The sequence below is a fragment of the Thamnophis elegans genome, chromosome 4 (assembly GCF_009769535.1).
Source record: "Thamnophis elegans isolate rThaEle1 chromosome 4, rThaEle1.pri, whole genome shotgun sequence".
Lineage (NCBI taxonomy): Eukaryota > Metazoa > Chordata > Lepidosauria > Squamata > Colubridae > Thamnophis > Thamnophis elegans.
This window is the reverse complement of record NC_045544.1, coordinates 125222542-125232091: the sequence shown is the minus strand read 5'-3', so window position 1 is coordinate 125232091 and position 9550 is coordinate 125222542.

Below are 9550 nucleotides of genomic sequence, written 5' to 3'. Positions count from 1 at the left end.
AAGACCAGGCCAGTTCAAAGAAACTTTCTGTGCTCCGGTGTCACTTTTTAAAAAATGTCTTCGGACGAACAGATTATCACCATTGGAAGGGACCTTGTAGGCCATCTAGTCCAACCCCCCACCCAAGCAGGGGACCCTACACCATTTCTGACAAATGGCAGTCCAATCTCTTCTTGGAAGCCTCCAGTGATGAAGCTCCCACAACTTCCGAAGGCAACTTCTGTTCCATTGGTTGATTGTTCTCACTGTCAGAAAGTTCCTTTTTATTTTTAGGTTGAATCTCTCCTTGGTCAGTTTCCATCCATTATTCCTTCTCTGGCCTTCAGGTGCTTTGGAGAATAGCTTGACCCTCTCCTCTCTGTGGCAGCCCCTCAAATATTGGAACACTGTTATCATGTCTCCCCTAGTCCTTCTCTTCACTAGACTAGCCATGTCCAGTTCCTGTAATCGTTCTTCATATGTTTTAGTCTCCAGTCTCCTAATCATCTTGGTTGCTCTTCTTTGCACTTTTTCTAGAGCGGGGGTGTCAAACTCAATTTCATTGAGGGCCGCATTAGAGTTGTGTTTGACTTCGGAGGGCCGGGTGGGCATGGCTAATGTAGACATGGCCAGCTCAATGTCATTCATGTTGGTGGCACCTGTGGTGGCCCAAGAGCTCTGCCAGCAAAAAGGAAGCTCAGGGGGGCCACGAGCTCCATTTTCACTGGCAGAGGGCTGCAGGAGATCGTCACAGCTGAAAACGGAGTTCGGGATGGCTGTGCGTGGCCTTCCTGAACTCTGTTTTTTGCTGGCAGATGCACTGCAGGCTGGTCCTTTACTGTTTCCAGAGTAGCCCCGTGGGCCAGATCTAAGCACCCTGTGGGCTGGATTCGGCCCGTGGGCCTTGAGTTTGACACCCTTGTTCTAGAGTCTTTGTGTGTTTTTATTGTACTGGCTATATTTAAATTGTATCGTCTTTTTCTACACAAACTATTAAGAGTTGTTTGGACTGCAGCAGCACAGAGCTATGTCAAATAAACGAACAGAACAAAACACCTTGACTGTACCCGATGTTTAAATCCGGAAGATGCTAAGTGTGTGATGTCATGGCCCAAGCCCCGCCTTTTTTGACCATGCACCTACAAAAAGGGCGGGGCTTCAATCCCAGTGACACATCTGACCTTTGGCTGCTTTTGCTATCTCCCCGCTGAGGCCCAAGGAAGTGATCGTAATATTAATAGCAATCATAATATTTTGAAAAGGGACAAAAACAGAACAATGTGTCACAGTCATGTGTGATTCCTGGACTTCCCAATCCTAGTGTACGCCTGCACATGAGCTTTTCCAGAAGAAGAACCAAGTGCAGCACGTAGCACATATGGTAACCCCACCATAGCCTTTTTTTTTTTGACTACTACATCTTGCAGATATTGTCTTCTCACAATGTTGTGACTGTTTGGTCATGTGCCATCATGTTGTTTTCACCTTGCACCACTGGGAAGGGAATATGGTGTAGGGAATGCTGCCTTGGGTTAACCTTAAACAGACTTGCAATAGGCGTCTCTTAGCCTGTGAGCTGCAGGAAATTTATGTCCTACCCAGGGGTGGGTTCCGGCAGCCGCTACTGCCGGTTTGCTCAGGGATGCGGCACATGCTTGATGTGCGCGGCACATGCATGCGCAGTGCAACAAAAATTGCTCTGTGCATGCACAGAAGCAAAAAACAAGATGGCGCCAGCCATGGCGCTGCCGGGAGAACCGGTTCCAGCGACCCAGGCCACCAAGCTACTACTGGTTCATCTGAACTGGTTCGAACTGGTAGGAACCCACCAGTGGTCCTATCCCCTGGGGGGCTGATGGATGGATGGATTGATTTGGAATAGCTGCTCATTTCACACATGGGACTCTAGGCAGCATTTAATATATGGCCCTACACCAGGGATAACTAACATTGGCAACTTCAGCTCCCAGAATTTCCCAGCCAGTCATGCAAATTTTAAAGCTGCCAAGGTTGGACTTCCCTGCCCTAACACTCCACCCCCCCCCCTTTTTAAAGCCTTTTGCTTTAGATAGGATGGATTTGAATTTTTGATTATTTTGTTCTCGTTTTCAATTGGATGTTAACTACCCAGAGTTGCACAGTGAATGGACAGCGGTACCAAGTGAATGGAAGGCTGGATAAATGTCAACCTTTGAAGGTAGGACACACTAGGAAACAGGCATCAGAAGAACTCCTGATCTCTATTTTATTTTTATAAGGCACAACAACAGATTTTTGGAAGGCTGGCAGTGTTTTTCTTCCCTCTTCTAAAAAGTGGGCATCTTTTAAAGGAAGTTAAGGTGGCCTTGGTTTAAGCTCCTTTAAAATGTAACTAGTGGTCCACAATGTTATGCAAACACAGCTCTTGTATGAAACTGCCACAGGAGGGGGGGGGGAATCAATAGGAAGGTGTGTTACAAGTTGGAGCAGTTTCAGGAACCATGATTACATTTACTTAGGGTGAATAAAGCTGAAAACCCAAGTTTGCCCAAATATGGCTAAACTACAATGCTGAGCAGCCCTCAATGAAAATGCAGAAAAATAATCGTCATTGGTTGTGAAGTCATGTCTGACACATGGACAACGTTCCTCCAGGCTTTCCTGTCCTCTACTATCCCCCGGATTCCATTTAAGCTCACATTGACTGCTTCAGTGACTCCATCCAGCCACCTCATTCTCTGTCATCCCTTCTTCTTTTGCTCTCAATCTTTCCCAGCATTAGACTCTTCTCCAGTGAGTCCTTCCTTCTCATTAGGTGGCCAAAGTATTTGAGTCTCATCTTCAGGATCTGGCCTTCTAAAGAGCAGTCAGGGTTGATCTCCTCTAGGACTGACCGGTTGGAGGGCCTTGCAATCCAAGGGACTCGCGGGAGTCTTCTCCAGCACCATAGTTCAAAGGCCTCAATTCTTTGGTGCTCAGCCTTTCTTATGGTCCAACTTTCACAGCCATATGTTGCAACTGGGAAAACCATAGCCTTGACTATATACACTTTTGTTGGCAGTGTATATAGTCATGGCTATGCTTTTTAGTAGGCTGTCTAGATTTGCCATAGCTTTTCTCCCCAGGAGCGTCTTTTAATTTCTTGGCTGCAGTGATCTTGGAGCCCAGTGATCTCCTAGAAAATAATCCTACTGAGTTATAAATTCAGTAGGATTTGAAAAGCTGCAGATTTTCCTTTGTTGGATAAAGGAAAAGAGGCTAAATTTTAATGTAAGTTGCAATGTAAAATTTATTTTGCTCCTCCATGATTTTTCCTATTTGAGAACCAGTGAAACAAGCCTGAAAGAGGCTCTGCCCTGTTGTATAAAACAGGATCTTGGCTCGTTGAAAAACAGTTTAATGTAAATCCAATATAACAAAAAAGGATCGTGGTTATCCAGACTCCTAAACTAGGAAAGCAACAGCGGAGTTTCCAGTGGTTTGGATGACATCATCATTTAGCCACCAAGACAGTGAAGAAAAGTGACAGATATAACACTGCAGAGTGTTTTTTCTCCACTCCCCCATGCTAAAACCGTCCTTGAAAAAAAGGAGACTACAGACACGGGCTATCTGCTCCCCATATACCTTTTACAGAACAATTTTGCTCACAAGCCTTTAAAAGGCTAGACTACTGGCTCTAAACCAGGGGTAAAGTCTATTTACATACTCTACCGGTTTGCAAATTTGCAGAGCATCAAAAACAGACTGAGCTAGATAAAATTTTGATAGGTACTGATGAAAACGTAATTAAAAAACTGTATGGATACTTATTAGAGGTTAAGTTAGAAGAACAACAAGTTAGAATCCATGATTGTTTGGGGGGGAAATTTTGGAAGTGGGATCAACTTAGAGAATTGGCAGAAATTGTGGTCCCAAAATTATACTATGTCAACAGCATATAAAGAAAACTTGCATACAATGTTTTACAGGTGGCACCTATCCCCGACAAGAATTGTAAGAATGTTCAAGAATAAATCGGAAAAGTGTTGGAAATGTCATCAGATACCGGGTTCATATTATCATATGTGGTGGACTTGCTAAAAGATATTGGACTAAAATCCACACTTGGTTGGAAAAGATGATACAAAAACATATAGACTTTAAACCAGAAATCTTTTTATTAAGAATTATACCGGAAACATACAATAGAGAATTGAAATACTTGATTGTAAATGTATTAACGGCAGCTAGAATTGTATTTGCTAAAAATTGGAAAAATTAGAAAATTTTATCTACAAAAAGTTATCTACAAAATAATGGAATGTGCAGAAATGAGTAAATCGACATTTGAAATTAGAGAACAAGAAGATAAACAATTTTACAAGATATGGGATTTATTTTATCAATGGCTAGATAAAAAAACATGGAAATGGAAGATAATAAAGAATGCTATCAATACAAGAATAATAGAATGATATTGAATATAATATAAAGCTATTATTATTATTGTTATTATTATTGGATAGATTGAAGGTGATGTAATGAATTATTACAATATAAATGATCCCAATATTAACTATAGCTTGTTGAAAATGAAGGAATAAATAGTGATAGTCAAACAAATAACATACATTGATAATAATATATATAAACATTTTGGATTTGATAATGTTTTTATATAAATTGCAAGTAATGACTATGGAAAGGATGCACAATAACTTTGTAACCAATCGACACACTGTATGTAATGAAAGATGGTTTTATGTTTTGTGTCTTGTTTGTCTGTTTGTTTAAAAAAATAAAAATTCTTTAGAAAAAAAAATAAACGTACGTGATGTCTGGGCGGAGCCTGCTACTGAGCATGCCTGCAAAAGTAAGTAGAACAGCAGGGGGGGAGGATCTGCTGTGCCACGTGATTTAGATTAGCTAGAAAGGAAATCTTGTTTTCTACCTAATATAAATCGCACATCACAGCTGATTGTCAGGAATGCTGGATCACCCGAACCGGTAGCATTTTTTTTACTAACAGGTCAGGCGAACCAGTAGCTTTTTTTACTACTTGTTCAGGTGAACCGGTCCAAACTGGTAGCATTTCACCACTACTCTTAACCTTTTCTTCCAAATGGACTCCCTTTATATACCTTTTGTGGCCACTGACCATGGCCGCGAACCCCCAAGGCTTAACTCAAGATATAAATTATAAATTCTTCAAGCTTCACAGACCTACTGTGATGACATCACACTCCACCCTGTGGCCCTCAGACCATAGGCTGAAAATCACTGATCTAGAATGTTTTATCAATGATAGTAATCTGTTATGGTACATAATTTAATTCATCACACAAATAGTCTATTTTTAGAATAATTCACTGCTCTGGTGTTTGATATTTTGATACATATTTTATATGTTGTTTCTGTGGATTGCATATGCTGCATTTTGCTTTGCTATGCTATCTATCTATATCAAAATGGCTCTTTGTGTGTGTGTGTGTATGTGTGTGTGTGTGCGTGCATGCGCGCGCGCGCTATGTGTTCCAGCATAACTCTGGAACGCCTTGAGAAATTTCAACCAAAGTTGGTACACAAATGACTTACTCTCTGGAAAAAAATATTGTGGGGTCAAACACATCTACCACTCGGGATCTGTGTTCCGTTAAGATACAATCTGTTGTGCCTTAAAATAGCTTCTACTGTACTGCCATAAAATGGCTTCTACTGTACAGCGCACTGGAGTTGCCATGGTAACGGCTTCACAGTACTCCACAATACTCTTACTCCTTCTGGTAAGGGGGACAATCCAACATTAGAAATTATGTTTGGTCCGGATATTTTCCCCCTATAAATAAATACCCAGGCAATGTTGGGTTATCGGCTAGTATGAAATAAAATATTTTTTTCCTCTATTACCGAAACCATTGATCAGAAACAGTGTACAGTATAGGTAAATTCTAGATAAAAGATTTTAAGCCAATTAAAATCTCTCTGTTGTGATTGGTTTTTGTGAAATCCCATTGTAAGATTGTAAAATCTTTTATCTAGTCATTACCCAAAAACAATGACTTTTGCCCATTTTTGGGTAATTTACCCATGTTTAGGAAGTACTGTGTAAAGTGCTGACCTCATTCTACCTTCTAGTACAGCATCAAACTTAAAAATGAGTTTTAAGATCAATTTCACAGCATAGGCCCTGTATATTAAGATCACATAAATTATTAGTATCACTTCATACCGCACTGGTAAGGCCACACTTGGAATACTGCATCCAGTTTTAGTCACCACAATTCAAAAAAGATGTGGAGAAAAAGTGCAGAGAAGAGCAACAAATATGATCAGGGGACTGGAGGTTAAAACATACAAAGAATGGGTTGCAAAAGCTGGGAATGTCTCATCTAATGAAAATAAGGACTATAAGGACATGATAGCAATATTCCAATATTTCAGGGGCTTTCAGAGAGGAGGTTGACCTTTTCTCCAAAGCACCTAAGAGCAGGACAAGAAGTAACAGATGGAAGATTTTCAGAGAGATCCAAAGGAATTTCCTGGCAATTTCTCCACAATTTCAATTTCAATTTACCAGTGGAAGGAACTTGCCTCCAGAAGCTGTGGGTGCTCCAACACTGGAAGTTTTTAGGAAGAGATTGGACAACCATTTGTCAGAAATGATGTCAAGTTTGCTGCTTGAGCAGTGGGTTGGACTAGAAGATCCCCAAGGTCTCTTTCAATTCTGATACTCTGTTAATATTACACTTGTCTACTTTTCTCGTACTTCAATTTTACACATCTCCATAGACAAGCCAGTGGACAGGATGCCACAAAACATCTCTTGTCTACGTGCTTGCAGAAGTTCTGCTTCTGGTGATCTAGGTGTGGTTATTGTAACAGGATGGAGTAAATCATTGCACCACAACTGAAACACTACTGTTGCATAGGGTTATGCATAGGACAAGGTCGGATTGCTTGCTTTGAAACAAGCTTCTAGGGAAACGGTTGAGTAAAGTGACCTTACTTCAGGTGATGAGGCTGACCTTCGTTAGAAACAAGAACTCAAGAAGCGATGACTGCAGTGTCCTCCTTATTGATTGGCATCTTGCCAAATTAAGCTGCTGTCGCTATTCCTCACTTATAGGCAACACAGAGGTGTGTTCTGCTTTGTTTTCTTGCAGCGGAAACAACCTGGACCGAGGTGTTAATTCGGATTTAACCTCTGATCATGTTGTTTTTATAAACAAAAGAGTCAGATTGCATGCAAAAACACTAGCTTTCATTAGAAAACCACAGGATATTCTTGTGTCCACATGTGATGAAATATTCCTTCTGCTTCCTGACATGCAGAGACTTGTAATATATTTTTTTTGCTGAAATATTGATGGACTTGTTATTAGTCGCAAAGTCATGTCCGACTCATTGCGACCCCATGGACAATGTTCCTCCTAGCCTTCCTGTCCTCTACCATCCTCTGGAGTCCATTTAAGCTCATATCTACTGCTTCAGTGACTCCATCCAGCCACCTCATTCTCTGTCTTCCCTTTCTTCTTTTGCCCTCAATCTTTCCCAGCATTAGGCTCTTCTCCAGGGAGTCCATCATTAGGTGGCCAAAATACTTGAGTTTCATCTTCAGGATCTGGCCTTCTAAAGAGCAGTCAGGGTTGATCTCCTCTAGGACTGACCGGTTTGATCACCTTGCAGTCCAAGGGACTCGCAGGAGTCTTCTCCAGCACCATAGTTTAAAGGGCTCAATTCTTTGGCGCTCAGCCTTCCTTACGGTCCAACTTTCACAACCATACATTGCACCTGGGAATACCATGGCCTTGACTATACACACTCTTGTTGGCAGGACTAGTATACATGTAATAGCAATTTTCTTTTAGATTTTATCTTGGTGTGCCTGTTTGGTCAGTGTATGTAACATCTGGAACACATTTCTTCAGCCTGTCAGCTAATACTGTAGTGACCCATCTTACAATCAACATTCAGCAAGGAAATTCGTCTATATGAGAACAATTGTACTATACAAGATCGCTATAGGCTTAGACAGCAAGAATATCAGATCAAAGATAGTGTTCTCTTTTTCTCACTCTTGCTTCTAAATAGCCTTCATATCTTTTTAAAAATCTTCCACTGTGACTCCCACCAACATCTGGCTTTAAAAAAATGAAACAGAGGAAAGGAAAAACATTTTAGTGAGACCACTTCCCCTTCTTGGTATCATTCTGGAAAGAGGTGGCTAACAAACTTTAAAAATGTTACCTTCTTGTGCTTCAGTATTTTTTATTAGACACACAAGAAGAGGGGAAAAGCCAGCTATGACCACAAAGGACAAACATGCAAAACATTTTAAAGTAACAACGTGACTTGCCAAATACACGTGAGAAAATTCTTGGTTTAATTAACATACATCCTCTCAAGAGGCCAGATGTGAAACCAGAATGAGATAAAAAGATCTATTTTGGCTCAATTAAAGAGGAAGAAGTCAGAATCAAATGCTTGAGGGAAGAAAAGGCTTGCCAGCCTGGACAATAAGAAAAGCAGCCATGTTGCTTTACACTTTTAGCTACTGGTAAAAGAGATAAAGATTCCCTTCGCACATATGTGCTAGTCGTTCCCGACTCTAGGGGGCGGTGCCCATCTCTGTTTCAAAGCCAAAGAGCTAGCGCTCTCCGAAGACATCTCCGTGGTCATGTAGCCAGTATGACTAAACACTAAAGGCACATGGAACGCTGTTACCTTCCCACCAAGGTGGTCCCTATTTTTCTACTTGAATTTTTACATGCTTTCGAACTGCTAGGTTAGCAGAAGCTGGGACAAGTAATGAGAGCTCATTCTTACATGGTGCTAGGGATTCGAATTGCTGAACAGCCAGCCTTTCTGATCGACAAGCTTAGCCACTGAGCAACCATCTCTCTTTTTAGCAACCGGTAGTCCTTGATTTAGTCATTGTTTAGTGACCTAAGTTACAACAGCACTGAACAAAACAGCATTGTGCTATAGCAGGGGTCTTTGCTGGCTGAGGAACTCTGGGAGTTGGGAGTCCACAAGTCTTAAATGTTGCCAAGGTTGGAGACCCCTACTATACAGCATCAACCATCAGAACTAGGGAGTGGTCTCTGTTGTGGTCCCAGTCCTCTAAATATCATCATTATAGGGCTCCTTCCATGAAGAAATTTCAAATGTCTTTGAAGATCAGTTCTCCCAAGTTGTGGTAGGGTGGGCGTTAAGTCGTCCGGTGCATTTTTTGGTTGTTGTTATATTGTATGCTTTTTCTGAACGTACATGGTACTTTTTCTCCAAATTAATGGGGATGTTTCCTTAGTTTTTAAAATGTAAAAGGGTGATCTGGAGTCAGAAATCCTCAAAATTTAACGAAGCAATACAGCTATATCAAAGTTCATTAACTGCAACCTGCTGATCCAGAGGAGTGTTTGGGTAAGAGGAGGTGGAGAGAAACAAAAACAGTATTTGCCGGGGGACTGTTTTAACAGATCGCCTGGAAGAGTGGAAGATACGGAGGTCTTTTTCGTTTTCGAAGAGGCGCATGGATACTGGCAATGGGAGATTTCAACTATCCCTGGATTTGCAGAAAATCTGACTCAGCCAGTAGTCAGAGAATTAA